The following is a 26,893-nucleotide window of genomic DNA, read 5'->3' as shown; positions in this document are numbered from 1 at the left end:
ATCACCCTCCTAGTTCTCCCATGGGCCTCATTGTACCGTTCCTCTGCCCTTGTCCTGGGATTCCTCACTGGGGTCAGTAGCCATGACAGGTTGGGGTAACCAGAGTCTCCTAATAGCCACACACGGTGCCTCTGGAGTTGACCCATCACGTAAGGGATGCTGCTATTCCGCATGATGTACGCGTCTTGCACTGACCCAGGGAACTTAGCATTAAGATGGGAGATGTACTGGTCAGCCAAACACACCATCTGGACATTCATGGAATGATAACTCTTCCTGTTCCTGTACACCTGTTCACTCCTGCTGGGGGGGACCAAAGCAACATGTGTCCCATCAATGGCACCAATGATGTTGGGTATATGTCCAAGGGCATAGAAATCAGCCTTCACTGTAGCCAAATCCCCCACCTCAGGGAAGACGATGTAGCTCCGCATGTGTTTGAGCAGGGCAGACAACACTCTGGACAACACCTTGGAAAACATGGGCTGGGACATCCCTGATGGTATGGCCACTGTTGTTTGAAATGACCCACTTGCTAGGAAATGGAGTACTGACAGCACCTGCACTAGAGGGGGGATCCCTGTGGGTTGGCGGATTGGTGACATCAGGTCTGGCTCCAACTGGGTACATAGTTCCTGTATAGTGGCTCGGTCAAGCCTGTATGTCAGTATGACATGTCTTTCCTCCATTGTCGAAAGGTCCACCAGCGGTCTGTACACGGGAAGATTTCTCCATCTCCTTGCATGTCCCAGCGGACGGTGCCTATGAAGGACAACAGCGAGCACAGAGTCAATCAACCCACAGGTACGTAACCACAGCTTGCACATAACACGATTCCCAATGCATTGAATGGCTTGTATGAGTGTCGATGCAAGGCCTAGGTATGTGTGATGCAGTAGAAAATAAGGCATGTGGGCCCTTGAAATGGCGGCTGCCTGACCTGTGAAGTGCGACAATGGGATGTGAGGTCAATGCGCTGGCGTGGGACACCGTGGCGGTAGGCGGTCGAAGACCGCGGCGCAAAGCTGCATTGGTTAACATTGAACCCTATGGGTCTCAGGAGCCAATGACGATGTGCGCCGGCGGTCGCGGTACGCACCGCCACGGGCGTGACCGCCATTTTCTATCTGCTTAATCACTCGATACCTGATCTTCCACAGGAGAGGACCTACACTGCAAGTGCTGCTGTGACCACGGTCTGGAAGAGACAATGGCTCATGCGACTGGGGAAAGGGCCCCTGCCTTCACTGCTCAGGAGTTGGAGAAACTCGTGGATGGGGTCCTCCCCCAGTATGCGCTACTCTACGGTCCTCCAGACCAACAGGTAAGTACACTGGGACCATGCTTTGTGGCCAATGCCTGTGTTGAGTGGGGTGGATGAAAGATGGTGGTGAGGGGAGCGATTGAGGCATGCATCAAACGACAGATGAGAGCATGTGCCACATGGCAAGGGTGGGGATGGGGGGGCCACTCACATCGAGCATGCAGAAGATGATGATTATTCTTCTCTCCCTGTACATGTCACATAGGTCAGCGCCCACCAGAAAATTGGTATTTGGCGTGCCATCGCCAAGGACGTCCGGACCCTGGGGGTCCACCAGAGACGGGGCACCCACTGCAGGAAGAGATGGGAGGACATCTGACGCTGGAGCAGGAAGACGGCGGAAGCTCAGCTGGGGATGGCCTCCCAACGTTGAGGGGTGCCAGTCGTACTTTGACCCCCCTGATGTCCCGGATCCTGGCGGTGGCCTACCCCGATTTGGATGGGCGCGTGAGGACATCACAGCAGACACAAGGGGGTGAGTACACTCAAATCCTGGTGACTTTGTGCGCAGTGGAGGTGTCTGGGTGGGGGAGGAGGGCTGTGGGTATCCCTAGGCCAGGGCGATATCTGTAGGCTAGGCCCCTCCGTAAGGCATGGCCCTGTGCCCCGCCCCCCACCTCTGTAGTGTGCCAAGTACAGCTATTCATTGCCCTGTGTCATGTATGTGAGCAGAGGTCGCCCGTAGGCTTGTAGGCCATGTCCCACGGATTGCGTAGTCGACCCCAAGTGCGCGGCGTAGTGCAGGGGGCTTCTGTGTCTGTCCTGTCCGCCAACGGTGTCGCCAATGCATGCACTCAACATTTCTTTATTTTTCCCCACCCCCCTTTTTTGTTGTCTTCCTGTTCATTTGTGCATTAGCATCATCAGGCGGAGAAGAAGTGGCATCGGAGCACGAGGGAGCTGCATCTCACATGGCCATGGCGGGCCATGCAACTGACTCGGATTTCACCAGTGAGACGGAGGGCGAGGGGAGCTCCACAGCGGGGACTCGTGCGGATGTCAGTGACAGCAACTCGTCCTCTGAAGGGAGCTCCCTTGTGGTGGCGGCAACATCCGTGCCCCCCGCTACAACAGGTACAGCCGCCACCCAGCGCACCAGCACCACCCTCCCAGCAGCCCCTCAGTGTTTGCCCTGTGCACGCTCACCCAGGAAGGTGGGCATCTCCTTCGCCCCAGGCACCTCAGGCCCTGCCCCTGTCACCCCTGCTGCTCTCAGTGAGGAGGTCATTGACCTCCTGAGGATGCTCATTGTTGGGCAGTCTACCCTTTTGAATGCCATCCAGGGTGTAGAAAGGGAGGTGCACCAGAGTAATGCATACCTGGAGGGCATTCATTCGGGTCAGGCTGCCCATCAGCGACCGTTCAACACTCTGGCCTCAGCACTGATGGCAGCAATTGTCCCTGTCTCTAGCCTCCCCCCTCCAACTTCCTTCACCCATACCCAATCCCCTGTACCTCTGCCTATCCCAGACACACCATCAGACCAGCCTGCACACACCTCAACACCCAAGGGAAGCTCATCCAGACATAAGCACCACACATCACACAGGCATTCACACAAGCAACATCCACATGCAGACATACCAACACCCACTGCCTCCACTGTGTTCCCCTCCTCCTCGTCTCCCTCCTCCCTCCCTGTCACGTCTCCACTCACACCTGCATGCACAACATCTTCAGCCACTACGTCCATCACCAGCACACCCACCAGAACCCCCCGCACACGTGCAGTCACCACCCCACTACCATTCACACATCCCCTGTGTCCTCTCCCAGTGTGTCTGTCACCCCCTCTTCCAAGCTACACAAACGCAGGCAGCCACCCACCCAACAGCTCATCCACCTCACGACAGCCTACTGCCCAAGCACCTGCACCCAAAGACACCAGACTTCAAACTCCTACAACAACAACCTCTTCTTCCACTCCCATACCTACTACACCTACCCGTCCCTCTCTTCCTAAACCTATTTTCCTTTCCAAACTTGACCTCTTCCCAACAACTCCCCCACCCCGTCCATCTAAAAAGACTCCAGTCAGCACCTCAGCCACCACAACAGCGGGCCCTGTGAAGACAGTCTGCCATGGACTGTGGAGTCCCCACCCTCAAGGGCAGCCAGCTCAGTAGGGAGCCAAGGCACGGGCAGCCCACCGCCGCAAAAACATGCCAAGATTATCAGTGCCCGGCGCGAGAGGCCTAAAACACCTGGGACCAAAATCCCTACCATGGCTCCGGCAGGGAGTGTGGTGCCACCTGGCACACCGCCAAAGGTGGGGAAGGGCCACAGGCGACCAGGGAAGGCTGGGAAGGGCAGCACGCCCGACAAGACCGCCAGCAGCCCAGCTGTGCAGGAGGGCCCCGCATGCCCCATCCCAGGTGGGCAGGAGGACACCAACAGGCCCGGTGCTGCAGCCCAGGAGGGCCCCACCAGGCCCATCCCAGGTGGGCAGGAAGGCGCAGCCAGCCACAGGTCAGGTGGCGAATGATCTCCACGCCATGGGCAGATCCGCTGAACTGGGCACTCATCCGAAGCACCGCTGAACTGGGCCCTTCATCTCAAGCACCGCTGAACTGGGCCCTTCATCTCAAGCACCGCTCCGCTGGGCACCGCCGTCTCAAGCACCGCTGCGCTGGGCCCTTCATCTCAAGCACTGCTCCGCTGGGCCCTTCATCTCAAGCACCGCTCCGCTGGGCACCGCCGTCTCAAGCACCGCTGAACTGGGCCCTTCATCTCAAGCACCGCTCCGCTGGGCACTGCCGTCTCAAGCACCGCTGCACTGGGCCCTTCATCTCAAGCACTGCTCCGGTGGGCCCTTCATCTCAAGCACCGCTCCGCTGGGCACCGCCGTCTCAAGCACCGCTGAACTGGGCCCTTCATCTCAAGCACCGCTCCGCTGGGCACCGCCGTCTCAAGCACCGCTGAACTGGGCCCTTCATCTCAAGCACCGCTCCGCTGGGCACTGCCGTCTAAAGCACCGCTGCGCTGGGCCCTTCATCGCAAGCACTGCTCCGCTGGGCCCTTCATCTCAAGCACCGCTCCGCTGGGCACCGCCGTCTCAAGCACCGCTGCGCTGGGCCCTTTATCTCAAGCACTGCTCCGCTGGGCACCGCCGTCTCAAGCACTGCTGCGCTGGGCCCTTCATCTCAAGCACTGCTCCGCTGGGCCCTTCATCTCAAGCACCGCTCCGCTGGGCACCGCCGTCTCAAGCACTGCTGCGCTGGGCCCTTCATCTCAAGCACTGCTCTGCTGGGCCCTTCATCTCAAGCACTGCTCCGCTGGGCCCTTCATCTCAAGCACCGCTCCGCTGGGCCCTTCATCTCAAGCACCGCTCCGCTGGGCACCGCCGTCTCAAGCACCGCTGAACTGGGCCCTTCATCTCAAGCACCGCTCCGCTGGACACCGCCATCTCAAGCACCGCTTGTAGGAAAGTACCATCTTGCCTGGCATGTTACCCCCATTTTTCACTGTATATATGTTGTTTTAGTTGTATGTGTCACTGGGACCCTGGTAACCCAGGGCCCCAGTGCTCATAAGTGTGCCTGAATGTGTTACCTGTGTAGTGACTAACTGTCTCACTGAGGCTCTGCTAATCAGAACCTCAGTGGTTATGCTCTCTCATTTCTTTCCAAATTGTCACTAACAGGCTAGTGACCATTTTTACCAATTTACATTGGCTTACTGGAACACCCTTATAATTCCCTAGTATATGGTACTGAGGTACCCAGGGTATTGGGGTTCCAGGAGATCCCTATGGGCTGCAGCATTTCTTTTGCCACCCATAGGGAGCTCTGACAATTCTTACACAGGCCTGCCACTGCAGCCTGAGTGAAATAACGTCCACGTTATTTCACATCCATTTTACACTGCACTTAAGTAACTTATAAGTCACCTATATGTCTAACCTTTACCTGGTAAAGGTTAGGTGCAAAGTTACTTAGTGTGAGGGCACCCTGGCACTAGCCAAGGTGCCCCCACATTGTTCAGAGCCAATTCCCTGAACTTTGTGAGTGCGGGGACACCATTACAGGCGTGCACTACATATAGGTCACTACCTATATGTAGCTTCACAATGGTAACTCCGAATATGGCCATGTAACATGTCTATGATCATGGAATTGCCCCCTCTATGCCATCCTGGCATAGTTGGCACAATCCCATGATCCCAGTGGTCTGTAGCACAGACCCTGGTACTGCCAAACTGCCCTTCCTGGGGTTTCACTGCAGCTGCTGCTGCTGCCAACCCCTCAGACAGGCATCTGCCCTCCTGGGGTCCAGCCAGGCCTGGCCCAGGATGGCAGAACAAAGAACTTCCTCTGAGAGAGGGTGTGACACCCTCTCCCTTTGGAAAATGGTGTGAAGGCAGGGGAGGAGTAGCCTCCCCCAGCCTCTGGAAATGCTTTCTTGGGCACAGATGTGCCCAATTCTGCATAAGCCAGTCTACACCGGTTCAGGGACCCCTTAGCCCCTGCTCTGGCGCGAAACTGGACAAAGGAAAGGGGAGTGACCACTCCCCTGACCTGCACCTCCCCTGGGAGGTGTCCAGAGCTCCTCCAGTGTGCTCCAGACCTCTGCCATCTTGGAAACAGAGGTGCTGCTGGCACACTGGACTGCTCTGAGTGGCCAGTGCCACCAGGTGACGTCAGAGACTCCTGCTGATAGGCTCCTTCAGGTGTTAGTAGCCTATCCTCTCTCCTAAATAGCCAAACCCTCTTTTCTGGCTATTTAGGGTCTCTGTCTCTGGGGAAACTTTAGATAACGAATGCAAGAGCTCATCCGAGTTCCTCTGCATCTCTCTCTTCACCTTCTGATAAGGAATCGACTGCTGACCGCGCTGGAAGCCTGCAAACCTGCAACATAGCAGCAAAGACGACTACTGCAACTCTGTAACGCTGATCCTGCCGCCTTCTCTACTGTTTTCCTGCTTGTGCACGCTGTGGGGGTAGCCTGCCTCCTCTCTGCACCAGAAGCTCCGAAGAAATCTCCTGTGGGTCGACGGAATCTTCCCCCTGCAACCGCAGGCACCAAAAAGCTGCATTACCGGTCCCTTGGGTCTCCTCTCAGCACGACGAGCGAGGTCCCTCGAATCCAGCGACTCTGTCCAAGTGACCCCCACAGTCCAGTGACTCTTCAGTCCAAGTTTGGTGGAGGTAAGTCCTTGCCTCACCTCGCTGGGCTGCATTGCTGGGAACCGCGACTTTGCAGCTACTCCGGCCCCTGTGCACTTCCGGCAGAAATCCTTTGTGCACAGCCAAGCCTGGGTCCACGGCACTCTAACCTGCATTGCACGACTTTCTAAGTTGGTCTCCGGCGACGTGGGACTCCTTTGTGCAACTTCGGCGAGCACCGTTTCACGCATCCTCGTAGTGCCTGTTTCTGGCACTTCTCCGGGTGCTACCTGCTTCAGTGAGAGCTCTTTGTCTTGCTCGACGTCCCCTCTCTCTTCAGGTCCAATTTGCGACCTCCTGGTCCCTCCTGGGCCCCAGCAGCGTCCAAAAACGCCAAACGCACGATTTGCGACTAGCAAGGCTTGTTGGCGTCCTTCCGGCAGGAAAACACTTCTGCACAACTCTCCAAGGCGAGAGGGATCCGTCCACCAAAGGGGAAGTCTCTAGCCCTTTTCGTTCCTGCAGAAACCTCAGCTTCTTCTGTCCAGTAGAAGCTTCTTTGCACCCGCAGCTGGCATTTCCTGGGCATCTGCCCATCTCCGACTTGCTTGTGACTTTTGGACTTGGTCCCCTTGTTCCACAGGTACCCTAGATTGGAAATCCACAGTTGTTGCATTGCTGGTTTGTGTCTTTCCTGCATTATTCCTCTAACACGACTTCTTTGTCCTTAGGGGAACTTTAGTGCACTTTGCACTCACTTTTCAGGGTCTTGGGGAGGGTTATTTTTCTAACTCTCACTATTTTCTAATAGTCCCAGCGACCCTCTACAAGGTCACATAGGTTTGGGGTCCATTCGTGGTTCGCATTCCACTTTTGGAGTATATGGTTTGTGTTACCCCTATCCCTATGTTTCCCCATTGCATCCTATTGTAACTATACATTGTTTGCACTGTTTTCTAAGACTATACTGCATATTTTTGCTATTGTGTATATATATCTTGTGTATATTTCCTATCCTCTCACTGAGGGTACACTCTAAGATACTTTGGCAAATTGTCATAAAAATAAAGTACCTTTATTTTTAGTATAACTGTGTATTGTGTTTTCTTATGATATTGTGCAAATGACACTAAGTGGTACTGTAGTAGCTTCACACGTCTCCTAGTTCAGCCTAAGCTGCTCTGCTAAGCTACCATTATCTATCAGCCTAAGCTGCTAGACACCCTATACACTAATAAGGGATAACTGGGCCTGGTGCAAGGTGCAAGTACCCCTTGGTACTCACTACAAACCAGTCCAGCCTCCTACATTGGTTGTGCAGTGGTGGGATAAGTGCTTGAGACTACTTACCACTCTTGTCATAGTACTTTTCATAAGAGAAAAATATACAAAACAAGGTCAGTGTATATACACATAGCCAAAAAGTTTTGCATTTCCTCTTTTCACTCTTTTCTAAGTGCTGAAAAGTACCTCTAAACTTTCAAAAAGTTCTTAAAAGTTTGAAAAGTTTTTTTCTGTCTTTCCAAAAAGTTCTGAAAACTTTTTTCTCTTTTTCTATCACTTTAACTCTCTCTAAAAAATGTCTGGCACAGGCCAAAATGTTGATCTGTCCAAACTTGCATATGACAACCTTAGCTGGAAAAGAGCAAGGAGTCTCTGTATAGAGAGAGGTTTGAGTGTAGGGAAGAATCCTTCCTTGGAACTATTACTTAACATGCTTAGAGAACAGGATAAGGCCATGGGTGCCTCATCTGTTGAAAAAGTACCTAATAGTTCTCAATCTGATTCAGGGACTCCCCCAGGAAAAGATTCAGGAAAGAAACTTCCTAGCCTGCCCATTACTAGACAATCTAGCATAGATGGTAATGATGATGAGCCACACCATATAAATAGTGTTGTCTCACATCATAGCAAAAGCATTTATTCTCACCATACTGGTAGTAATGTTTCTGTTAACCAAGCTGTTAGGGTGGCTTCTGTAAGGGACAGGTCTCCTTCTGTTCATTCCCATCATAGCTCTGTTTCTAGGAATGTCCCTCCCACCAACCCTGATGACAGAATGTTAGAGAGGGAACTCAATAAGTTGAGGGTGGAACAAACCAGACTGAAGCTTAAAAAGCAACAGCTGGATTTGGATAGACAGTCTTTTGAATTAGAGAAGGAAAGACAGAAGTTGGGTTTAGATACCCATGGTGGCAGCAGCAGTATTCCCCATAGTCATCCTGCAAAAGAGCATGATTCCAGGAATCTGCACAAGATAGTTCCCCCTTATAAGGAGGGGGATGACATTAACAAGTGGTTTGCTGCACTTGAGAGGGCCTGTGTTGTACAGGATGTCCCTCAAAGGCAGTGGGCTGCTATCCTATGGCTATCATTTAGTGGAAAAGGTAGGGATAGGCTCCTTACTGTGAAAGAAAATGATGCTAATAATTTCCAAGTTCTTAAGAATGCACTCCTGGATGGTTATGGCTTAACCACTGAACAGTACAGGATAAAGTTCAGAGAGACCAAAAAGGAGTCTTCACAAGACTGGGTTGATTTCATTGACCATTCAGTGAAGGCCTTGGAGGGGTGGTTACATGGCAGTAAAGTTACTGATTATGACAGCCTGTATAACCTAATCCTGAGAGAGCATATTCTTAATAATTGTGTGTCTGATTTGTTGCACCAGTACTTGGTGGACTCTGATCTGACCTCTCCCCAAGAATTGGGAAAGAAGGCAGACAAATGGGTCAGAACAAGAGTGAAGAGAAAAGTTCATACAGGGGGTGACAAAGATGGCAACAAAAAGAAGGATGGTAAGTCTTCAGACAAGGGTGGGGACAAATCTAAAAATGAGTCTTCATCAGGCCCACAAAAACACTCTGGTGGGGGTGGTGGGTCCAAATCCTCCTTTAATCAGAACAAGGAAAAGAAACCATGGTGCTATTTATGTAAAATAAAAGGCCATTGGACAACAGATCCCAGTTGTCCAAAGAAAGGCACCACTGCTCCTACCACTACAACCCCTACTGCTACACCTAGTGTCCCTACTAATAGCAGTGGTGGTGGGAGCAAACCTACTAATAGCCAATCCAAGGGAGTAGCTGGGCTCACTATTGGTAACTTAGTTGGGGTTGGTCTGATTAGGGAGACCACAGAGACTACTTTAGTCTCTGAAGGGGCTATTGATTTAGCCACTTTGGTTGCTTGCCCCCATAACTTGGAGAAGTACAAGCAACTAACCCTAATAAATGGTGTTGATGTCCAGGCCTACAGGGACACAGGTGCCAGTGTCACAATGGTGATTGAGAAACTGGTGCACCCTGAACAACACATACTTGGACACCAGTACCAAGTAACCGATGCTAACAACATAACACAAAGCCACCCCATGGCTGTTGTAAATCTCAACTGGGGGGGGTAACTGGTCCAAAGAAAGTTGTGGTAGCTTCAGATTTACCTGTAGACTGTCTATTAGGGAATGATTTGGAGACATCAGCTTGGTCAGATGTGGAGTTGGAGGCCCATGCAGCAATGCTGGGCATCCCAGGGCATATTTTTGCTTTGACAAGGGCTCAGGCCAAAAAGCAAAAAGGACAGGGAAGCTTGGATCCTGGAACAATGGACCAAGTGCTCCCTAAAGCTAGGGCTAGTAGAAGCAAACCACTTCCTACTATCCCTCCCCCTACAGTGGATTCTACTTCTGAGGAAGAAGAATTCCCTCCCTGTGCAGAACCTACACCAGAGGAGCTGGAAGCAGACACTGCTGAGCTTTTGGGTGAAGGGGGGCCTGCCAGAGAGGAGCTGAGTGTGGCACAGCAAACCTGTCCCACATTAGAGGGTCTCAGACAGCAAGCTGTCAAACAGGCTAATGGGGATGTCAGTGACTCTCACAGAGTTTACTGGGAGGACAACCTCTTGTACACTGAGCATAGGGATCCTAAACCTGGAGCTGCCAGGAGATTAGTGATTCCTCAGGAGTACAAAAAGTTCCTCCTAACACTGGCACATGACATTCCCTTAGCTGGGCATCTAGGACAAATGAAAACTTGGGACAGGCTTGTTCCCCTGTTTCATTGGCCTAGAATGTCTGAGGACACAAAGGAATTTTGTAAGTCCTGTGAAACCTGTCAAGCCAGTGGCAAGACAGGTGGCACCCCAAAGGCACCCCTTATCCCACTGCCTGTGGTTGGGGTTCCCTTTGAAAGGGTAGGGGTTGACATAGTTTGCCCCCTTGACCCTCCTACTGCTTCAGGCAATAGGTTTATCTTAGTGGTAGTGGACCATGCCACAAGATATCCTGAAGCAATTCCTTTAAGGACCACTACAGCACCTGCAGTGGCAAAGGCCCTCCTGGGAATATTTTCCAGGGTGGGCTTCCCAAAGGAAGTAGTATCAGACAGAGGAAGCAATTTCATGTCTGCATACTTAAAGGCCATGTGGAAGGAGTGTGGTGTAACGTACAAGTTCACAACACCCTATCATCCACAAACAAATGGACTGGTGGAGAGATTTAATAAAACTCTCAAAGGCATGATTATGGGTCTCCCTGAAAAACTCCGCAGGAGATGGGATATCCTTCTACCATGCCTCCTTTTTGCCTACAGGGAGGTACCCCAGAAAGGAGTGGGCTTCAGCCCCTTTGAACTTCTTTTTGGACACCCTGTTAGGGGTCCACTCACACTTGTAAAGGAGGGTTGGGAACAACCTTTAAAAGCTCCTAAGCAGGATATTGTGGACTATGTACTTGGCCTCAGATCAAGGATGGCTGAGTACATGAAAAAGGCCAGTAAAAACCTTCAGGCCAGCCAAGAGCTCCAGAAGCAATGGCATGATCAGAAGGCTGTTTTGGTTCAGTACCAACCAGGGCAGAAAGTGTGGGTCTTGGAGCCTGTGGCCCCAAGAGCACTCCAAGATAAATGGAGTGGACCCCACACAATTGTTGAAAAGAAGGGTGAAGTCACCTACTTGGTTGACTTAGGCACTGCCAGGAGTCCCCTTAGGGTGCTCCATGTCAACCGCCTGAAACCCTACTATGACAGGGCTGATCTCACCCTGCTCATGGCAACTGATGAGGGACAGGAGGAAGACAGTGATCCTCTACCTGATCTCTTCTCTTCCACAGAACAAGATGCTCTTGTGGAAGGTGTAGTTTTGGCAGATTGTCTTACTGCTGAGCAGAAAGACCATTGCATAAATCTCCTAGGACAATTTTCAGAACTCTTCTCTACTGTGCCAGGCACCACTTCTTGGTGTGAGCACACTATAGATACTGATACCTGTCAAAAGTAAGATCTATAGGCAGCCTGACCATGTCAGGGACTGCATAAAGCAAGAAGTTCAGAAAATGTTGGAACTAGGAGTGGTTGAGCACTCTGACAGTCCATGGGCTTCTCCTGTGGTACCGGTACCAAAACCCAATTCTAAAGATGGAAAGAAGGAAATGCGGTTTTGTGTAGACTATAGAGGTCTCAACTTGGTAACCAAAACTGATGCTCACCCTATACCCAGGGCAGATGAGCTTATAGATACACTGGCATCTGCCAAGTATCTAAGCACTTTTGATTTGACTGCAGGGTATTGGCAGATCAAATTATCAGAAGATGCTAAACCTAAGACTGCATTTTCTACCATTGGAGGACATTACCAGTTTACTGTAATGCCTTTTGGTTTGAAAAATGCACCTGCCACTTTTCAGAGGTTGGTGAACACAGTCCTGCAAGGGCTGGAAGCTTTCAGTGCAGCATATTTGGACGATATAGCTGTCTTTAGCTCCAGCTGGGATGATCACCTGGTCCACCTATGGAAAGTTTTGGAGGCCCTGCAAAAGGCAGGCCTCACTATCAAGGCTTCAAAGTGCCAGATAGGGCAGGGTAAGGTGGTTTATCTGGGACACCTTGTTGGTGGGGAACAGATTGCACCACTTCAGGGGAAAATCCAAACAATTATTGATTGGGTTCCCCCTACCACTCAGACTCAGGTGAGAGCCTTCCTAGGCCTCACTGGGTATTACAGGAGGTTCATTAAGAACTATGGCTCCATTGCAGCCCCTCTTAATGACCTCACATCCAAGAAAATGCCTAAAAAGGTATTATGGACAGCAAACTGTCAGAAAGCTTTTGAGGAGCTGAAGCAGGCCATGTGCTCTGCACCTGTCCTGAAAAGCCCTTGTTCCTCTAAAAAATTCTATGTCCAAACTGATGCATCTGAATTAGGAGTAGGGGCAGTCCTATCACAACTTAATTCTGAGGGCCAGGATCAACCTGTTGCTTTTATTAGTAGGAGGTTGACCCCTAGAGAAAAGCGTTGGTCTGCCATTGAGAGGGAGGCCTTTGCTGTGGTCTGGGCTCTGAAGAAGTTGAGGCCATACCTGTTTGGCACTCACTTCATTGTTCAGACAGACCACAAACCTCTACTTTGGCTAAAACAAATGAAAGGTGAAAATCCTAAATTGTTGAGGTGGTCCATATCCCTACAGGGAATGGACTATACAGTGGAACATAGACCTGGGAGTAGCCACTCCAATGCAGATGGACTCTCCAGATATTTCCACTTAGACAATGAAGACTCATCAGGTCATGGCTAGTCTTATTGTCCTTCGTTTGGGGGGGGGTTGTGTAGGAAAGTACCATCTTGCCTGGCATGTTACCCCCATTTTTCACTGTATATATGTTGTTTTAGTTGTATGTGTCACTGGGACCCTGGTAACCCAGGGCCCCAGTGCTCATAAGTGTGCCTGAATGTGTTACCTGTGTAGTGACTAACTGTCTCACTGAGGCTCTGCTAATCAGAACCTCAGTGGTTATGCTCTCTCATTTCTTTCCAAATTGTCACTGACAGGCTAGTGACCATTTTTACCAATTTACATTGGCTTACTGGAACACCCTTATAATTCCCTAGTATATGGTACTGAGGTACCCAGGGTATTGGGGTTCCAGGAGATCCCTATGGGCTGCAGCATTTCTTTTGCCACCCATAGGGAGCTCTGACAATTCTTACACAGGCCTGCCACTGCAGCCTGAGTGAAATAACGTCCACGTTATTTCACAGCCATTTTACACTGCACTTAAGTAACTTATAAGTCACCTATATGTCTAACCTTTACCTGGTAAAGGTTAGGTGCAAAGTTACTTAGTGTGAGGGCACCCTGGCACTAGCCAAGGTGCCCCCACATTGTTCAGAGCCAATTCCCTGAACTTTGTGAGTGCGGGGACACCATTACACGCGTGCACTACATATAGGTCACTACCTATATGTAGCTTCACAATGGTAACTCCGAATATGGCCATGTAACATGTCTATGATCATGGAATTGCCCCCTCTATGCCATCCTGGCATAGTTGGCACAATCCCATGATCCCAGTGGTCTGTAGCACAGACCCTGGTACTGCCAAACTGCCCTTCCTGGGGTTTCACTGCAGCTGCTGCTGCTGCCAACCCCTCAGACAGGCATCTGCCCTCCTGGGGTCCAGCCAGGCCTGGCCCAGGATGGCAGAACAAAGAACTTCCTCTGAGAGAGGGTGTGACACCCTCTCCCTTTGGAAAATGGTGTGAAGGCAGGGGAGGAGTAGCCTCCCCCAGCCTCTGGAAATGCTTTCTTGGGCACAGATGTGCCCAATTCTGCATAAGCCAGTCTACACCGGTTCAGGGACCCCTTAGCCCCTGCTCTGGCGCGAAACTGGACAAAGGAAAGGGGAGTGACCACTCCCCTGACCTGCACCTCCCCTGGGAGGTGTTCAGAGCTCCTCCAGTGTGCTCCAGACCTCTGCCATCTTGGAAACAGAGGTGCTGCTGGCACACTGGACTGCTCTGAGTGGCCAGTGCCACCAGGTGACGTCAGAGACTCCTGCTGATAGGCTCCTTCAGGTGTTAGTAGCCTATCCTCTCTCCTAAATAGCCAAACCCTCTTTTCTGGCTATTTAGGGTCTCTGTCTCTGGGGAAACTTTAGATAAGGAATGCAAGAGCTCATCCGAGTTCCTCTGCATCTCTCTCTTCACCTTCTGATAAGGAATCGACTGCTGACCGCGCTGGAAGCCTGCAAACCTGCAACATAGTAGCAAAGACGACTACTGCAACTCTGTAACGCTGATCCTGCCGCCTTCTCGACTGTTTTCCTGCTTGTGCACGCTGTGGGGGTAGCCTGCCTCCTCTCTGCACCAGAAGCTCCGAAGAAATCTCCTGTGGGTCGACGGAATCTTCCCCCTGCAACCGCAGGCACCAAAAAGCTGCATTACCAGTCCCTTGGGTCTCCTCTCAGCACGACGAGCGAGGTCCCTCGAATCCAGCGACTCTGTCCAAGTGACCCCCACAGTCCAGTGACTCTTCAGTCCAAGTTTGGTGGAGGTAAGTCCTTGCCTCACCTCGCTGGGCTGCATTGCTGGGAACCGCGACTTTGCAGCTACTCCGGCCCCTGTGCCCTTCCGGCAGAAATCCTTTGTGCACAGCCAAGCCTGGGTCCACGGCACTCTAACCTGCATTGCACGACTTTCTAAGTTGGTCTCCGGCGACGTGGGACTCCTTTGTGCAACTTCGGCGAGCACCGTTTCACGCATCCTCATAGTGCCTGTTTCTGGCACTTCTCCGGGTGCTACCTGCTTCAGTGAGGGTTCTTTGTCTTGCTCGACGTCCCCTCTCTCTTCAGGTCCAATTTGCGACCTCCTGGTCCTTCCTGGGCCCCAGCAGCGTCCAACAACGCCAAACGCACGATTTGCGACTAGCAAGGCTTGTTGGCATCCTTCCGGCGGGAAAACACTTCTGCACGACTCTCCAAGGCAAGAGGGATCCGTCCACCAAAGGGGAAGTCTCTAGCCCTTTTCGTTCCTGCAGAAACCTCAGCTTCTTCTGTCCAGTAGAAGCTTCTTTGCACCCGCAGTTGGCATTTCCTGGGCATCTGCCCATCTCCGACTTGCTTGTGACTTTTGGACTTGGTCCCCTTGTTCCACAGGTACCCTAGATTGGAAATCCACAGTTGTTGCATTGCTGGTTTGTGTCTTTCCTGCATTATTCCTCTAACACGACTTCTTTGTCCTTAGGGGAACTTTAGTGCACTTTGCACTCACTTTTCAGGGTCTTGGGGAGGGTTATTTTTCTAACTCTCACTATTTTCTAATAGTCCCAGCGACCCTCTACAAGGTCACATAGGTTTGGGGTCCATTCGTGGTTCGCATTCCACTTTTGGAGTATATGGTTTGTGTTGCCCCTATCCCTATGTTTCCCCATTGCATCCTATTGTAACTATACATTGTTTGCACTGTTTTCTAAGACTATACTGCATATTTTTGCTATTGTGTATATATATCTTGTGTATATTTCCTATCCTCTCACTGAGGGTACACTCTAAGATACTTTGGCATATTGTCATAAAAATAAAGTACCTTTATTTTTAGTATAACTGTGTATTGTGTTTTCTTATGATATTGTGCATATGACACTAAGTGGTACTGTAGTAGCTTCACACGTCTCCTAGTTCAGCCTAAGCTGCTCTGCTAAGCTACCATTATCTATCAGCCTAAGCTGCTAGACACCCTATACACTAATAAGGGATAACTGGGCCTGGTGCAAGGTGCAAGTACCCCTTGGTACTCACTACAAACCAGTCCAGCCTCCTACACCGCTGCGCTGGGCCCTTCATCTCAAGCACTGCTCCGCTGGGCCCTTCATCTCAAGCACCGCTCCGCTGGGCACCACCGTCTCAAGCACCGCTCCGCTGGGCACCACCGTCTCAAGCACCGCTCCGCTGGGCACCGCCGTCTCAAGCACCGCTGAACTGGGTCCTTCATCTCAAGCACCGCTCCGCTGGGCACCGCCGTCTCAAGCATCGCTGCGCTGGGCCCTTCATCTCAAGCACTGCTCCGCTGGGCCCTTCATCTCAAGCACCGCTCCGCTGGGCACCGCCGTCGCAAGCACCGCTGCGCTGGGCCCTTCATCTCAAGCACCGCTCCGCTGGGCCCTTCATCTCAAGCACCGCTCCGCTGGGCACCGCCGTCTCAAGCACCGCTGCGCTGGGCACTTCATCTCAAGCACTGCTCCGCTGGGCACCGCCGTCTCAAGCACCGCTGAACTGGGCCCTTCATCTCAAGCACCGCTCCGCTGGGCACCGCCGTCTCAAGCACCGCTGCGCTGGGCCCTTCATCTCAAGCACCGCTCCGCTGGGCCCTTCATCTCAAGCACCGCTCCGCTGGGCACCGCCGTCTCAAGCACCGCTGCGCTGGGCCCTTCATCTCAAGCACTGCTCCGCTGGGCCCTTCATCTCAAGTACTGCTCCGCTGGGCCCTTCATCTCAAGCACCGCTCCGCTGGGCACCGCCGTCTCAAGCACCGCTGTGCTGGGCCCTTCATCTCAAGCACCGCTCCGCTGGGCACTGCCGTCTCAAGCACCGCTGCGCTGGGCCCTTCATCTCAAGCACTGCTCCGCTGGGCCCTTCATCTCAAGCACCGCTCCGCTGGGCACCGCCGTCTCAAGCACCGCTGAACTGGGCCCTTCATCTCAAGCACCGCTCCGCCGGGCACCGCTGTCTCAAGCACAGCTGCGCTGGGCCCTTCATCTCAAGCACTGCTCCGCTGGGCCCTTCATCTCAAGCACCGCTCCGCTGGGCACTGCCGTCTCAAGCACCGCTGCGCTGGGCCCTTCATCTCAAGCACTGCTCCGCTGGGCCCTTCATCTCAAGCCCTGCTCCGCTGGGCCCTTCATCTCAAGCACCGCTCCGCTGGGCACCGCCGTCTCAAGCACCGCTGCGCTGGGCACCGCCGTCTCAAGCACCGCTGTGCTGGGCCCTTCATCTCAAGCACTGCTCCGCTGGGCCCTTCATCTCAAGCACTGCTCCGCTGGGCCCTTCATCTCAGGCACCGCTCCGCTGGGCACCGCCGTCTCAAGCACCGCTGCGCTGGGCCCTTCATCTCAAGCACTGCTCCACTGGGCCCTTCATCTCAAGCACCGCTCCGCTGGGCACCGCCGTCTCAAGCACCGCTGAACTGGGCCCTTCATCTCAAGCACCGCTCCGCTGGCCACCGCCGTCTCAAGCACCGCTGCGCTGGGCCCTTCATCTCAAGCACTGCTCCGCTGGGCCCTTCATCTCAAGCACCGCTCCGCTGGGCACCGCCGTCTCAAGCACTGCTGCGCTGGACCCTTCATCTCAAGCACTGGTCCGCTGGGCCCTTCATCTCAAGCACTGCTCCGCTGGGCCCTTCATCTCAAGCACCGCTCCGCTGGGCACCGCCGTCTCAAGCACCGCTGCGCTGGGCCCTTCCTCTCAAGCACTGCTCCGCTGGGCACCGCCGTCTCAAGCACCGCTGCGCTGGACCCTTCATCTCAAGCACTGCTCCGCTGGGCCCTTCATCTCAAGCACCGCTCCGCTGGGCACCGCCGCCTCAAGCACCGCTGCGCTAGGCCCTTCATCTCAAGCACTGCTCCGCTGGGCCCTTCATCTCAAGCACTGCTCCGCTGGGCCCTTCATCTCAAGCACCGCTCTGCTGGGCACCGCTGGGCACCGCTGAACTGGGCCCTTCATCTCAAGCACCGCTCCGCTGGGCACCGCCGTCTCAAGCACCGCTGAACTGGGCCCTTCATCTCAAGCACCGCTCCGCTGGGCACCGCCGTCTCAAGCACCGCTGCACTGGGCCCTTCATCTCAAGCACTGCTCTGCTGGGCCATTCATCTCAAGCACCGCTCCGCTGGGCACCGCCGTCTCAAGCACCGCTGAACTGGGCCCTTCATCTCAAGCACCGCTCCGCTGGACACCGCCGTCTCAAGCACCGCAGCGCTGGGCCCTTCATCTCAAGCACTGCTCCGCTGGGCCCTTCATCTCAAGCACCGCTCCGCTGGGCACCGCCGGGCACCGCCGGGCACCGCCGTCTCAAGCACTGCTCCGCTGGGCACCGCCGTCTCAAGCACCGCTGAACTGGGCCCTTCATCTCAAGCACCGCTCCGCTGGGCACCGCCATGTCAAGCACCGCTGCGCTGGGCCCTTCATCTCAAGCACTGCTCCGCTGGGCCCTTCATCTCAAGCACCGCTCCGCTGGGCACCGCCGTCTCAAGCACCGCTGAACTGGGCCCTTCATCTCAAGCACCGCTCCGCTGGGCACCGCCGTCTCAAGCACCGCTGCGCTGGGCCCTTCATCTCAAGCACCGCTCCGCTGGGCCCTTCATCTCAAGCACCGCTCCGCTGGGCACCGCCATCTCAAGCACCGCTGCGCTGGGCCCTTTATCTCAAGCACTGCTCCGCTGGGCCCTTCATCTCAAGCACCGCTCCGCTGGGCACCGCCGTCTCAAGCACCGCTGAACTGGGCCCTTCATCTCAAGCACCGCTCCGCTGGGCACCGCTGTCTCAAGCACCGCTGCGCTGGGCCCTTCATCTCAAGCACTGCTCCGCTGGGCCCTTCATCTCAAGCACCGCTCCGCTGGGCACCGCCGTCTCAAGCACCGCTGCGCTGGGCCCTTCATCTCAAGCACTGCTCCGCTGGGCCCTTCATCTCAAGCACTGCTCCGCTGGGCCCTTCATCTCAAGCACCGCTCCGCTGGGCACCGCCGTCTCAAGCACCGCTGCGCTGAGCCCTTCATCTCAAGCACTGCTCCGCTGGGCACCGCCGTCTCAAGCACCGCTGCGCTGGACCCTTCATCTCAAGCACTGCTCCGCTGGGCCCTTCATCTCAATCACCGCTCCGCTGGGCACCGCCGCCTCAAGCACTGCTGCGCTAGGCCCTTCATCTCAAGCACTGCTCCGCTGGGCCCTTCATCTCAAGCACTGCTCCGCTGGGCACTTCATCTCAAGCACCGCTCCGCTGGGCACCGCTGAACTGGGCCCTTCATCTCAAGCACCGCTCCGCTGGGCACCGCCGTCTCAAGCACCGCTGAACTGGGCCCTTCATCTCAAGCACGGCTCCGCTGGGCACCGCCGTCTCAAGCACCGCTGCGCTGGGCCCTTCATCTCAAGCACTGCTCCGCTGGGCCATTCATCTCAAGCACCGCTCCGCTGGGCACCGCCGTCTCAAGCACCGCTGAACTGGGCCCTTCATCTCAAGCACCGCTCCGCTGGACACCGCCGTCTCAAGCACCGCTGCGCTGGGCCCTTCATCTCAAGCACTGCTCCGCTGGGCTCTTCATCTCAAGCACCGCTCCGCTGGGCACCGCCGTCTCAAGCACCGCTGAACTGGGCCCTTCATCTCAAGCACCGCTCCGCTGGGCACCGCCATCTCAAGCACCGCTGCGCTGGGCACCGCCATCTCAAGCACCGCTGCGCTGGGCCCTTCATCTCAAGCACTGCTCCGCTGGGCCCTTCATCTCAAGCACCGCTCCGCTGGGCACCGCCGTCTCAAGCACCGCTGAACTGGGCCCTTCATCTCAAGCACCGCTCCGCTGGGCACCGCCGTCTCAAGCACCGCTGCGCTGGGCCCTTCATCTCAAGCACCGCTCCGCTGGGCCTTTCATCTCAAGCACCGCTCCGCTGGGCACCGCCATCTCAAGCACCGCTGCGCTGGGCCCTTTATCTCAAGCACTGCTCCGCTGGGCCCTTCATCTCAAGCACCGCTCCGCTGGGCACCGCCGTCTCAAGCACCGCTGCGCTGGGCCCTTCATCTCAAGCACCGCTCCGCTGGGCACCGCCGTCTCAAGCACCGCTGCGCTGGGCCCTTCATCTCAAGCACTGCTCCGCTGGGCCCTTCATCTCAAGCACCGCTCCGCTGGGCACCGCCGTCTCAAGCACCGCTGAACTCGGCCCTTCATCTCAAGCACCGCTCCGCTGGGCACCGCCGTCTCAAGCACCGCTGCGCTGGGCCCTTCATCTCAAGCACTGCTCCGCTGGGCCCTTCATCTCAAGCACTGCTCCGCTGGGCCCTTCATCTCAAGCACCGCTTCGCTGGGCACCGCCGTCTCAAGCACCGCTGCGCTGGGCCCTTCATCTCAAGCACTGCTCCGCTGGGCCCTTCATCTCAAGCACCGCTCCGCTGGGCACCGCCGTCTCAAGCACCGCTCCGCTGGGCACCGCCGTCTCAAGCACCGCTGAACTGGGCCCTTCATCTCAAGCACCGCTCCGCTGGCCACCGCCGTCTCAAGCACCGCTGCGCTGGGCCCTTCATCTCAAGCACTGCTCCGCTGGGCCCTTCATCTCAAGCACCGCTCCGCTGGGCACCGCCGTCTCAAGCACTGCTGCGCTGGACCCTTCATCTCAAGCACTGCTCCGCTGGGCCCTTCATCTCAAGCACTGCTCCGCTGGGCCCTTCATCTCAAGCACCGCTCCGCTGGGCACCGCCGTCTCAAGCACCGCTGCGGTGGGCCCTTCCTCTCAAGCACTGCTCCGCTGGGCACCGCCGTCTCAAGCACCGCTGCGCTGGACCCTTCATCTCAAGCACTGCTCCGCTGGGCCCTTCATCTCAAGCACCGCTCCGCTGGGCACCGCCGCCTCAAGCACCGCTGCGCTAGGCCCTTCATCTCAAGCACTGCTCCGCTGGGCCCTTCATCTCAAGCACTGCTCCGCTGGGCCCTTCATCTCAAGCACCGCTCCGCTGGGCACCGCTGGGCACCGCTGAACTGGGCCCTTCATCTCAAGCACCGCTCCGCTGGGCACCGCCGTCTCAAGCACCGCTGAACTGGGCCCTTCATCTCAAGCACCGCTCCGCTGGGCACCGCCGTCTCAAGCACCGCTGCACTGGGCCCTTCATCTCAAGCACTGCTCTGCTGGGCCATTCATCTCAAGCACCGCTCCGCTGGGCACCGCCGTCTCAAGCACCGCTGAACTGGGCCCTTCATCTCAAGCACCGCTCCGCTGGACACCGCCGTCTCAAGCACCGCAGCGCTGGGCCCTTCATCTCAAGCACTGCTCCGCTGGGCCCTTCATCTCAAGCACCGCTCCGCTGGGCACCGCCGGGCACCGCCGGGCACCGCCGTCTCAAGCACTGCTCCGCTGGGCACCGCCGTCTCAAGCACCGCTGAACTGGGCCCTTCATCTCAAGCACCGCTCCGCTGGGCACCGCCATCTCAAGCACCGCTGCGCTGGGCCCTTCATCTCAAGCACTGCTCCGCTGGGCCCTTCATCTCAAGCACCGCTCCGCTGGGCACCGCCGTCTCAAGCACCGCTGAACTGGGCCCTTCATCTCAAGCACCGCTCCGCTGGGCACCGCCGTCTCAAGCACCGCTGCGCTGGGCCCTTCATCTCAAGCACCGCTCCGCTGGGCCCTTCATCTCAAGCACCGCTCCGCTGGGCACCGCCATCTCAAGCACCGCTGCGCTGGGCCCTTTATCTCAAGCACTGCTCCGCTGGGCCCTTCATCTCAAGCACCGCTCCGCTGGGCACCGCCGTGTCAAGCACCGCTGAACTGGGCCCTTCATCTCAAGCACCGCTCCGCTGGGCACCGCCGTCTCAAGCACCGCTGCGCTGGGCCCTTCATCTCAAGCACTGCTCCGCTGGGCCCTTCATCTCAAGCACCGCTCCGCTGGGCACCGCCGTCTCAAGCACCGCTGCGCTGGGCCCTTCATCTCAAGCACTGCTCCGCTGGGCCCTTCATCTCAAGCACTGCTCCGCTGGGCCCTTCATCTCAAGCACCGCTCCGCTGGGCACCGCCGTCTCAAGCACCGCTGCGCTGGGCCCTTCATCTCAAGCACTGCTCCGCTGGGCACCGCCGTCTCAAGCACCGCTGCGCTGGACCCTTCATCTCAAGCACTGCTCCGCTGGGCCCTTCATCTCAAGCACCGCTCCGCTGGGCACCGCCGCCTCAAGCACTGCTGCGCTAGGCCCTTCATCTCAAGCACTGCTCCGCTGGGCCCTTCATCTCAAGCACTGCTCCGCTGGGCCCTTCATCTCAAGCACCGCTCCGCTGGGCACCGCTGAACTGGGCCCTTCATCTCAAGCACCGCTCCGCTGGGCACCGCCGTCTCAAGCACCGCTGAACTGGGCCCTTCATCTCAAGCACAGCTCCGCTGGGCACCGCCGTCTCAAGCACCGCTGCGCTGGGCCCTTCATCTCAAGCACTGCTCCGCTGGGCCATTCATCTCAAGCACCGCTCCGCTGGGCACCGCCGTCTCAAGCACCGCTGAACTGGGCCCTTCATCTCAAGCACCGCTCCGCTGGACACCGCCGTCTCAAGCACCGCTGCGCTGGGCCCTTCATCTCAAGCACTGCTCCGCTGGGCCCTTCATCTCAAGCACCGCTCCGCTGGGCACCGCCGTCTCAAGCACCGCTGCGCTGGGCCCTTCATCTCAAGCACTGCTCCGCTGGGCCCTTCATCTCAAGCACCGCTCCGCTGGGCACCGCCGTCTCAAGCACCGCTGAACTGGGCCCTTCATCTCAAGCACCGCTCCGCTGGGCACCGCCGTCTCAAGCACCGCTGCGCTGGGCCCTTCATCTCAAGCACCGCTCCGCTGGGCCCTTCATCTCAAGCACCGCTCCGCTGGGCACCGCCATCTCAAGCACCGCTGCGCTGGGCCCTTTATCTCAAGCACTGCTCCGCTGGGCCCTTCATCTCAAGCACCGCTCCGCTGGGCACCGCCGTCTCAAGCACCGCTGCGCTGGGCCCTTCATCTCAAGCACCGCTCCGCTGGGCACCGCCGTCTCAAGCACCGCTGCGCTGGGCCCTTCATCTCAAGCACTGCTCCGCTGGGCCCTTCATCTCAAGCACCGCTCCGCTGGGCACCGCCGTCTCAAGCACCGCTGAACTCGGCCCTTCATCTCAAGCACCGCTCCGCTGGGCACCGCCGTCTCAAGCACCGCTGCGCTGGGCCCTTCATCTCAAGCACTGCTCCGCTGGGCCCTTCATCTCAAGCACTGCTCTGCTGGGCCCTTCATCTCAAGTACTGCTCCGCTGGGCCCTTCATCTCAAGCACCGCTTCGCTGGGCACCGCCGTCTCAAGCACCGCTGCGCTGGGCCCTTCATCTCAAGCACTGCTCCGCTGGGCCCTTCATCTCAAGCACTGCTCCTCTGGGCCCTTCATCTCAAGCACCGCTCCGCTGGGCACCGCCGTCTCAAGCACCGCTGCGCTGGGCCCTTCATCTCAAGCACTGCTCCGCTGGGTCCTTCATCTCAAGCACCGCTCCGCTGGGCACCGCCGTCTCAAGCACTGCTGAACTGGGCCCTTCATCTCAAGCACCGCTCCGCTGGGCACCGCTGTCTCAAGCACCGCTGCGCTGGGCCCTTCATCTCAAGCACTGCTCCGCTGGGCCCTTCATCTCAAGCACCGCTCCGCTGGGCACCGCCGTCTCAAGCACCGCTCCGCTGGGCACCGCCGTCTCAAGCACCGCTGAACTGGGCCCTTCATCTCAAGCACCGCTCCGCTGGGCACCGCCATCTCAAGCACCGCTGCGCTGGGCCCTTCATCTCAAGCACTGCTCCGCTGGGCCCTTCATCTCAAGCACCGCTCCGCTGGGCACCGCCGTCTCAAGCACCGCTGAACTGGGCCCTTCATCTCAAGCACCGCTCCGCTGGGCACCGCCGTCTCAAGCACCGCTGCGCTGGGCCCTTCATCTCAAGCACCGCTCCGCTGGGCCCTTCATCTCAAGCACCGCTCCGCTGGGCACCGCCATCTCAAGCACCGCTGCGCTGGGCCCTTTATCTCAAGCACTGCTCCGCTGGGCCCTTCATCTCAAGCACCGCTCCGCTGGGCACCGCCGTCTCAAGCTCCGCTGCGCTGGGCCCTTCATCTCAAGCACCGCTCCGCTGGGCACCGCCGTCTCAAGCACCGCTGCGCTGGGCCCTTCATCTCAAGCACTGCTCCGCTGGGCCCTTCATCTCAAGCACCGCTCCGCTGGGCACCGCCGTCTCAAGCACCGCTGAACTGGGCCCTTCATCTCAAGCACCGCTCCGCTGGGCACCGCCGTCTCAAGCACCGCTGCGCTGGGCCCTTCATCTCAAACACTGCTCCGCTGGGCCCTTCATCTCAAGTACCGCTCCGCTGGGCACCGCCGTCTCAAGCACCGCTGTGCTGGGCCCTTCATCTCAAGCACTGGTCCGCTGGGCCCTTCATCTCAAGCACTGCTCCGCTGGGCCCTTCATCTCAAGCCCCGCTCCGCTGGGCACCGCCGTCTCAAGCACCGCTGCGCTGGGCCCTTCATCTCAAGCACTGCTCCGCTGGGCCCTTCATCTCAAGCACTGCTCCTCTGGGCCCTTCATCTCAAGCACCGCTCCGCTGGGCACCGCCGTCTCAAGCACCGCTGCGCTGGGCCCTTCATCTCAAGCACTGCTCCGCTGGGCCCTTCATCTCAAGCACCGCTCCGCTGGGCACCGCCGTCTCAAGCACCGCTGAACTGGGCCCTTCATCTCAAGCACCGCTCCGCTGGGCACCGCCGTCTCAAGCACCGCTCCGCTGGGCCCTTCATCTCAAGCACTGCTCCGCTGGGCCCTTCATCTCAAGCACCGCTCTGCTGGGCACCGCCGTCTAATGCACCGTTGCGCTGGGCCCTTCATCTCAAGCACTGCTCCGCTGGGCCCTTCATCTCAAGCACTGCTCCGCTGGGCCCTTCATCTCAAGCACCGCTCCGCTGGGCACTGCCGTCTCAAGCACCGCTGCGCTGGGCCCTTCATCTCAAGCACCGCTCCACTGGGCACCGCCGTCTCAAGCACCGCTCCGCTGGGCCCTTCATCTCAAGCACCGCTGCGCTGGGCCCTTTATCTCAAGCACCGCTCCGCTGGGCACCGCCGTCTCAAGCACCGCTGAACTGGGCCCTTCATCTCAAGCACCGCTGGCCCATTGGCGGAAGGGGCAGGCCCGCATCTGTGTCGGGCAGGGCTGCACGAAGCACTCTGGGCACTACCCCCTCCAGTACCAGTGGAGACTGATATTGACTTGAGAGACTGTGGTTTTGCACTCCCCAGGATGGCACAGTGGGCAAGCCACCCACTGTAGAGACTTGAGAGACTGTGGCTTTGCACTCCCCAGGATGGCACAGTGGGCAAGCCACCCACTGTAGAGACTTGAGAGACTGTGGCTTTGCACTCCCCAGGATGGCACAGTGTGCAAGCCACCCACTGTAGAGACTTGAGAGACTGTGGCTTTGCACTCCCCAGGATGGCACAGTGGGCAAGCCACCCACTGTAGAGACTTGCGAGACTGTGGCTTTGCACTCCCCAGGATGGCACAGTGGGCAAGCCACCCACTGTAGAGACTTGCGAGACTGTGGCTTTGCCCTCCCCAGGATGGAACAGTGGCCATGGAGGCCCCTCGTGAATCTGGCGTTGTGGACTCATCTGGCTGAGGTGCCCCCCTTCCCTTCCCCCTGAGGTGCCTGTAGTTTTCCTATCTGATGCCCCTGCAGTGTTCTCTCCGTTGGAGTCAGGTATCCTGTGTGGGCTTTGCCCATGTGATTTGGGCCCAGTGGCCCACGAACAATGCCTGATACACATATCGGACTGGACAATTTATGTATATAAAGTTTTAGATGTGTGATATATTTTATACTCAGTCATTCAATATATTCCAAAGTTTATAATCATTTCCTTTTGTCTTTGCATTCTTCCAGGGGGTTTGGGGGGGTAACTGTGATGTGTTGCTACGCATTGATGTGTGTGTTGTAGTGGGTGAGGGTGAGGGTGGGTGTGTCGCATATGTGTGTCCCCGTAATCTTTTGCCTCCCCCCTCCCCTGTGTCGTAGGTGCAGTACTCACCGTTGTCTTCTGCGCCGGCGTTTGTGCTCCTGGTAGAGGAGCAGGAAGACAATCGCTGGGAGGATGTGGAGTTCGGGTTCCATGCTGTCCAGATTCCTCGTGGGGTGTATGGAGGTGAGCGTTTTCCGTTTGAAATGGCTGTTTCCGCCGTGTTTTTATCGGCGGGGCTACCGCCCCGGAAAAGGTGGCGGATTGGTGGGTTGTGATAGGGTGGGCGGTACATTGTCTCCCGCCTGTCTGTTGGCGGTGACCGCCGCACTGTTTGTTTGTCCCGCCGTGGCGGGCGGTGTGTTGAAGTGGCGGTCTCTGTTGGTGGTTTCCGCCAGGGTCGGAATTGCATTTTTTTTAACGCCAGCCTGTTAGCGGTTTTGCCGCCGCTTTAACACGAACCGCCAGGGTTGGAATGACCCCCTAAGTGTTCAAAAGCTCATAAAGACCTTATGCTCACTTTGAAACAGGTACCAAGGTACAGGGGGATGGTAAGAACATGTGCCTGAATTACAAGCAAGCTATTGCGAGGAGGATGGAGGATGCTAGAAGAGAAGCCTGGGAAAAAGTGCATGAAGCAAGTACGAGAAATGACTCCTGGAACATTTGGAAAACCGTGAATGCCCCTTATAATACACCCATAGGCTTTATGATTCCACCGGATAAATGAGTGGAGCACTTTTGTAAGGTTTATGGTAGTGATGCTGTTGGTGCTGGCTCTTCTAATGTCACCCCATTGAAATCTCCTTAGGGCAGTTTGGAGTACCTAGGTCCCACTTTGAACAAGGTTATATGTACACCGGAACACAGTGCTAAGAAAAAGGTGCCGGGCCCTAACACAGTCCCAGCTGATCTTTTCATTGATAAACCTAACCTTTGGGCTCCGCTATTGACTAATATATTGGGATGT

The sequence above is a fragment of the Pleurodeles waltl genome, chromosome 9, assembly GCF_031143425.1.
Source record: "Pleurodeles waltl isolate 20211129_DDA chromosome 9, aPleWal1.hap1.20221129, whole genome shotgun sequence".
Classification (NCBI taxonomy): domain Eukaryota; kingdom Metazoa; phylum Chordata; class Amphibia; order Caudata; family Salamandridae; genus Pleurodeles; species Pleurodeles waltl.
The sequence above is the reverse complement of the archived record's forward strand: the minus strand, read 5'-3'. Positions refer to the sequence as shown.